General features: G+C 32.3%; 1 long non-coding RNA gene across 1 annotated transcript; it reads right to left on the bottom strand.

Annotated features, from left to right (window-relative positions):
• Window positions 1-2,430: 2,430 nt before the first annotated feature.
• On the bottom strand, window positions 2,431-6,600 carry LOC128181598 (uncharacterized). Its single transcript, XR_008243336.1, has 3 exons — window positions 5,121-6,600; window positions 3,048-3,157; window positions 2,431-2,708 (listed from the first exon to the last, which is right to left on the bottom strand). It is a non-coding gene; the product is annotated as an uncharacterized LOC128181598 (long non-coding RNA).
• Between the last annotated feature and the right edge of the window lie 1,828 nt (window positions 6,601-8,428).

Here is an 8,428-nt window from a genome sequence, read left to right as displayed (position 1 = left end):
CCATAATTGATTATCAGAAGTAATATGACACATCATCTTTATTGTTATTACTGATCATAAAGAAAAAAAAACACCTGACAAAGCATACATAGTCTTACATCAGATTTTGTGTTGCTTTAATTTTCTATAGTTTTTGAATTTCACTAGTTTTGACTAACCAGTAATGCATTGTGCATCTCCTTATGTATACTCAAAACATGGTTCATTCATATGCAAGTGTTATATATTTTAAGACTTAATCTAATATACAGTTTATTATAAACATGAAATGATAAAGTTCTAGTTTCAAGCATCTTTGATAAATTGGACAAGAAAATTGTGAAAAAATAGAATGTGACTCTGTCACTACCTCACGATGCAACACATCTAACAAATAGGCAATCAGCCACACTCAAAGAAAATGTCTCCCCAAAACAGAATCACAAACTGTCAAAATTCAATTTGTTAAACAACCTACGTTATTTTTTTATTGTTGCTGGTAACATCTACACAGAATTATAACAGGATATGTTTATCTTGTGCTTTGAAAATTATAAATTTGTAAAATCAATGAAAAAGCTAATATGAAACATGAAGTCGAGGTGCTATAGAATGTTTTAGGGAATTGATGATCTGGTGAAGTTAAGATTCATAATAATGACAGAGAAATGGCAAAGCATGCCGAGTTGTGATTTATATCTTTTTTTCCGAAACACGTTTTTCACTGCTTTGTAAAAAAATCAATGTGAATTTGTATTTTCAATGAACTAATTTTGTTAAAGTCAGTAGTATTAAACGGAACAAGAAATACTGGAATTTGGTAATGGTAATTTCCAGCACTGATTATTTCCAGTCGACCCTGATTTTACTTAAAATTTCCAACAGGGTCAATCTGGTTTACGGCTTATAGAAACTTATCGACCCATGTATAGTTTATTTCACCAAATATCTTTGTAATTATGATGTCAAATATGATAAAATGAATACCTTCAATTTAGGTACGAGTCCACAAATATAGTTAAAAAGTAAATAAAATTTCCATATGCAGTACCTTTTTTCAATATTGCTATTCTACTGTAATATATCAGGCCAAATATATACCCAAGCAAAATTATGGATACCATATGGGTAAACACCTGTTTATATTCTACCATATCCAGTTCTTAACTCTCTAAAAAAATTCATCATTAAAAAAAACCCAGAAATTTGGAAAGTTCATCATTGTCAATAATTAATGCAACAGGGTGCACATTTTTTGAGAGGTGATTACAGGAAAAAGTAGCATGTAAACATAACATTTTTCTTATGTTTCTGTGCCATTAAAATGATTTTCTTTTTTTTAAGGATTTCCATTTAGTGTCGAGTATATGGCTACATCGGAATGAATGTTATTTCGCTTACCACAAGACAAAAATTTCCCCCGTCATTCTATAATTTACCGCCGAAGTTTCTTCCATCATTAAAACTGTTTTCATATAGCGGAAGTACAGTTGTTTTCCTGCGCAATATCTAGATTTTAATTTTATGGCCGATGAATCCAGTAAGAGATAAAGGTGCATTCAACGAATCAAATCATTTTTGAGACTGCCTAACTTACGTAAACAGACCCACGCTATAAGTGACATGTTGCGCATGCGTACTCATCACACACAAAAGGTTATCAGAAAACAAAATAAACTTACGTTATTAAACAACCCATGGAACACCGACTGTAGTAAAACTTTCTCAGCTTCTGTAAACTTTACTTTCTATCTTCGATAATATTGATACAAAACTTTTCAATCTTCAATATCGGTCATTAAACAGCGGACAAACTTCACAAATCTACATCGCAGCTATCTACCATGATCTACGTCATCCTTTAAAAAATAATAACTCGTACGAAGAATAATTCGATTTTGACATAAACACAATATCATAAAAAATGAAAATATTCCCTGCCCACCCTTGCTTACAACGGATATTAAATTCATATAATTCAATAGATACGAACCATATTATTCTGGTCCCTTGAAACCTCTGATCACGTATCATATATTATTTTTCTATGGACTATAACGTTATATAGATAAGCAGCTATATAATGAGTATTTCAGCTTCTATAAGTGTTAGTTAACAAATAATAGCTCAGTAAAGAGTTATAGTAAAAAAAAACTTAGAGCCCTCTTGGCCCCTAGTTTGAGGGGCCAGTCCCTTTTTCTTGATATCAAATTAAGCTACATTTGTATGCATATATACATAATAAGGTAAACATTTGTTGTTTCTTGTTCATTTCATAGTTATTATCATGTCAGATGTTATTTCAAGGTCAAATGTACATTTACATATCCTACATGTAATCTTAACTAATGGTGACAATTGGAAAGAGTGGGGTGATATTTTAATTATGTAAACACATCTAAATATTATTATAAAATTATAAAAAACAAAATAAAGGAAACATAATTGCATACTTTTATTGAAAAACACACTTTCACAGTTAACAATTGTAAATTACTTTAAACAGCCTTAATTTTGTTTGTTATAATTTCTTTTCAAACACAAACCACAACACGGCATAATGCTTTCTGAAAGTTCCATTACAGTAGCTTTTCATGAATTATCCGATTTAATTTGAATTACCGGTAAATAGTCTGTAGAACACAAGAAATATGCATGTGGGTAGAGGTGACAGGTTAACCTCAACAGGTTAAAGAATCAACAGGTTAAAACCATGTGGCCACAAATAGCTGAAATAAAAAAAAAAAATCAATAAGCTGTGTTAACATACATGTACTAATAATAGCTGTGTTTACATTAACATATACATAGTATTTTTGGAAAATATACACTGACCATGCAGTGTAATTAGTATGACATATCCCGAAAATGACATTAACATTTAGTCACTACAAAAACAAAAATGTGCACATCAAGTCTTAATATAGCATTTAAAAATTTTCTTAGGCATAGACACATATCAAATTAGAGAGAGAGAGAGAGAGAGAGAGAGAGAGAGAGAGAGAGAGAGAGAGAGAGAGAGAGAGAGAGAGAGAGAGAGAGAGAAAATCCGATTTAATTTGAATTACCGGTAAATAGTCTGTAGAACACAAGAAATATGCATGTGGGTAGAGGTGACAGGTTATTACCACAACAGCTGAAAAGAATCAACAGGTTAAAACCATGTGGCCACAAATAGCTGAAATAAAAAAAAAATCAATAAGCTGTGTTAACATACATGTACTAATAATAGCTGTGTTTACATTAACATATACATAGTATTTTTGGAAAATATACACTGACCATGCAGTGTAATTAGTATGACATATCCCGAAAATGACATTAACATTTAGTCACTACAAAAACAAAAATGTGCACATCAAGTCTTAATATAGCATTTAAAAATTTTCTTAGGCATAGACACATATCAAATTAAGAGAGAGAGAGAGAGAGTTTGTTTTTCTCATTGTGCAACAGTCAATATTTCAGTTGTAAACTACATGTACAAAGGAATACTGTAAATTTGGAAAATAATCACCATGGGTTTAATTCCACTATGTTTGCGATTTAATATTTTCTTGCAAAATTAAACCCATCGTGAATACTATCATTAGTTTTAAAAAACGTTTGAATGCTTATATTCTGATCAGTTGAATTTTTAAGCAGCGTGAAATTAAAACCATTCCAATTGGTACTTTAGAAGAAACCATGAAATTTTAACACTGTGGAATTAAAACGACTTACAGTATTTCATGAGAACAGCGTCAAAGTATAATTTTCTGCTATACCATTTCTTATTAAATGAATTCTACTGGGGTTTTTTTTTGCAAATGAATTTAGCAAGGTTTTTTTTTCTCTTTTCTTATTAATTACATGTTTCAAAAACAATACTATGTTTAGTGTGCATAAAATTCCATGAACAATTTTACAAAGCTTTGGATTTTGGTTGCACGTTGAAAAATGAGGGATTGCGCGATAATACCTGCTCATTTTGAAATTTAAAGCATTGTCGATATCTTTTACTAGAAAGAGAAATGCACAAAATGATGTTGCTCTGTGATGCTTTGCAAAGATTAAAAGCGTTAGAGAGAGAGAGAGAGAAAGAGAGAGAGAGAGAGAGAGAGAGAGAGAGAGAGAGAGAGAGAAAGAGAGATCTAAGGCATATGCAGTAAAAGTTATTACATACATTTGTCTTGTGTGTAAAAATTGTTTACAATGTAGATGTGTTATGCATGTAAAGTTTACCTAAAGTGAATCAATAAAATTCAATATATATAAAAGATAAACTAATCTCAAAAAAATTACAATGGTTCTGTAATCAAATCTTGAGAAGAATTTTTTATAGATATCAGGGAACATTAACCTAAAATCTGAACTTGAAGTTCTTTTTCTCTTGCACTTTGCTTTACATGTACATGCTCTTTCACAGGTGATAACCATATATAACGGGGAGCCAGACGAAAGGTCTAATTTTAATTATATAGAATATTTACAATGTCAAATATATTTATCTAATTATAAGCACAAGCCTGTCTGAGTTTTTAAATTCATTAATTTAGTGAAGGCGATATGGTAAAGATATGCTATATTCAAATATTTAGGGTAAAGTTATCATCATGCAAACATGCACTCTAATTACAACATCCTTATTTTGTGTACCTTAGGAACCCCACCCCTTTTAGTTGCACTGTTTTACATGTGGTGTGTTGTTCAATACAAAATAAGACATACATATACATAATAATAAATAGAAATTCAAAAGAGTGGTGTGCAAAACATACACGTGAAAATACACTGGACAGACCCAATGACTCTAACGCCCGCTTTTAAATTGTGACGCACGTGAAAAGCTGGGCTGCGTTTTACAAAAGAACTTACGACAGAGTCGTAAATATTTTCAGTCTAATTGAGCGGTCTTTGATGAACAGAATTTATATCAAACCATTCATTTACATCCATTTTGATTTCCATAATTATATTTTACAACTATTACAATAAAATAATGATTAATGTGCGATTAATAAACATTCATTAATTTGGTCGTAAGTTCTTTTGTAAAACGCAGCCCAGAGGTTAAAGTCAGAGGAATCTCGGATTAGATTGAAAAGCGCAAATACTTTGAAAAAAAAAGCCAATACGACATATCCTGCATTGAAACATACCTTTATAATCTGTCATACGTTAGTTGAGCTGAAATTTCCACTATTGACGTCTTACAGGCCATGCTTCTTTTAAAAATGTTGACACAGCGCTATCAGCTGTTGGGAAAAGCCTACCAATTATTTTCCCATAGAACTCCATACAAATGTTATGACCTCTCAGTACTTTACTATAATAGTTTCAGTCAAATCTTTGGTATCATTTGAATCTTCAATTCAAGACCTTTCAGGAAATGACAAAAAAAATATAGGGTCCCGTGGCGTTTATAGGTCAAATTTGCAGTTGTTTACAACTTACAGCGATCGGCAGTAAATGTCACTCTTCATAAAAAATCAACCCCCACCCCTACAATTTTTCCTAGTGTTGCTATATTCTTTAAAATATTCCCCCATTCCATCATTTATTTTAAAAACTAATAATTTTACTACAAAATGAGAATTGTCACATACCTGAATTCAGCCAATCGCCTAACGCCTACCCATTCATTCCTTATTACAACGTTCTATAACTTTTTCTCTGATGTAAACATCCGGGGGTTTGGTACTCTCATTCCTATACTTACAATCTTACCTACCTCAGAATTAGTCCATTTGCTATTTTTTAAAGACTTTAGACCTACCTGAGTTTATGTATGAAATTTGAGTCCCATGAGTTCAATGTCATGGATGTTGTCACTAGCTCAATTGATGACATCATGCTGCAGATGCTGGCGTTACAGGGAGTGAATGACATTCAGACCTCTGAATATATTTGTATATAATTAGTGCCTGGAATCAATAAAATAGTTTGTTTACTACTTGTTTTTGAGTATTGGTATTATCTATATGATAAAATGTCAAAATTTTATTAATTTCCTAATAAGGGTAGATTCTACCCAGGTTTTAAGAAAACCTCCTGAAATTGATGAAATCCTAGTAAATTAATCAAAATATACATGCTTTATACTGACAAATTGGTAAAAAATGTTCATATCATGAACAATCATCCATTATTGATTCTAATAAGCCATATAATTCTAATCAGGCCATTCCTGTTGATTGAGCATGTGCGAACAATATCACCACCCCCCAGTGTAATGCAGCTTACAGAACTAGCAGGTGCCCCCTTATCTTTCTTTATAACACTATTCTAGCAAACGAAAAAGGACCTAATTTTGATATTATATTAGAGCTAGAAACCTGGGGTAATGAACAGAACTGTTTAATTGTAAAATTATTGAAAATTAAATCTAGAAAAGGCCAAGTTCTTGCCAATGTCAAAATTCAAGAGGGGTAACTATTCTAGTGTCAAATCACAAAATGCGCCTCCAAGTACAGAGACAGAAGATAGTATGCTGAAAAGTTTACCTTCATTATACAGAAGAATGTCCATCGTGATGAATCAGATCGCTACCGTCTGTCCGACATCATCAATATGGGGCAAAATGACCCCGCCGCCCTGCCACCATCATCTTCCAAAGCTGAGGCGGCTGAACAATGGAGATCATCCTAAGTGCACGAATGAGGAAAAATCAGAGTTATAAGTTATTCATTGCACAAAACAATGTTCATACATCAAATTTTTTCATATATTCCTTACAAATAAAATATATACATTCTGATAACACACAGAAATACAGAATTTAATGATCTGTCAAGGGTGGGGTACAATAAATAAACACTATTACATGTAAATACATGTAATAACATGTAATGCCAAATGTGATTTATGCAGTCATAACATAATTCAAGTAACTCATCAAAAATTACATACAGTCAGTCCAAATAAATAGAATTACATCATGTTGAAATTCTGAATCACTCAGTCAGTTAGTCTAAGGGAAGTAACTCTAAAAACTGCTATCTTGCAATGGACACTCTTGACAGTTTCAAGCAGTTTTAACCATGAAAACTTTACAAAATGCCCCTACCCAGCTCATAAAACATAATCATTCCAATAACATATACCCCATACTAGGCTGACATGAGTCCAATGTGTCATAACCCCAATTTCCCTTTCATGTGCAATAAACATGTGTAACACTCCCCTCGATCCCCACCCCTCTCTAAAGAGGAGTGGGTGGAGGAAAAAGGGGGAGGGGGTGAGAGACACTCATTCCTGACCATATGTATGCCTAACATGTACTCCTGGCTAAACACTCACAATCACAAATCTAGGGATAAAAAAATGAAACATGGTAACTTAATTACCAGGTGAAGGCACTAGCTGTTGACAACTGCTGTAGTTTCAGGGCGTGTGGGTGAGACCGTCTTATACATCAACCTTACTCAGGTCAAGACCATTTAGGCGAGGGAAAAGACTGCAGAACTCCTCTAGGTGGATGGCTGGGAAGCATGGGAGGCAGTATTTGATCCAAATCACTCTGCTGGTCCAGATGCAGAATACCCGAACAATGAAAATCTGCTGAAAAATAAACATCAAGATGACATTAAATTGACATTAAATAGCATCAGGTCATCAATTTGAAAAGAATAGACATTTTTTAATGCATTGCAAATATAATGCTTACAAAAAATAAGAAAAACAAATAAAAAAACCTTGTTTACAACATAATTTTTGTCCAAATTCTATTGACAGATGATCATCAGACCTTAATTGAGCCCATCAATCATGAGTTAAATATGAATTTAAAATTGAAAAAAAACAAGCAAAGAACTGCAAAAATGAATTGCTACACATGTAATCAACAATAATATTATCTAATTTAGAATTCAAACCAATATTTCTTGCTTTTTCTTCTTTCCTGGTCCCTCTAATTTTACTCTTTACACATATCCAATACTCCAGTCCCCCTCAATTTTAAATTACAGCCACTCCCTTCTTAAAATTTAAATTTAATGAACTAATTTTACTGCAAGTGTATTGAAATGTCAAGTCTGTCCAAATAATCGTGAAATATTGACCTTTGTTTGACTTTAAAGAAAGAAAACATTTAAAAAATAGGGTCTCTATAGGGAAAAGCCTACCAATTATTTTCCCATAGAACTCCATACAAATGTTATGACCTCTCAGTACTTTACTATAATAGTTTCAGTCAAATCTTTGGTATCATTTGAATCTTCAATTCAAGACCTTTCAGGAAATGACAAAAAAAATATAGGGTCCCGTGGCGTTTATAGGTCAAATTTGCAGTTGTTTACAACTTACAGCGATCGGCAGTAAATGTCACTCTTCATAAAAAATCAACCCCCACCCCTACAATTTTTCCTAGTGTTGCTATATTCTTTAAAATATTCCCCCATTCCATCATTTATTTTAAAAACTAATAATTTTACTACAAAATGAGAATTGTCACATACCTGAATTCAGC

This window comes from Crassostrea angulata, chromosome 4, assembly GCF_025612915.1.
Source record: "Crassostrea angulata isolate pt1a10 chromosome 4, ASM2561291v2, whole genome shotgun sequence".
NCBI lineage: Eukaryota > Metazoa > Mollusca > Bivalvia > Ostreida > Ostreidae > Magallana > Magallana angulata.
Note: the sequence above shows the minus strand (reverse complement) of the source record. Positions and strands in the feature narration are given on the sequence as shown.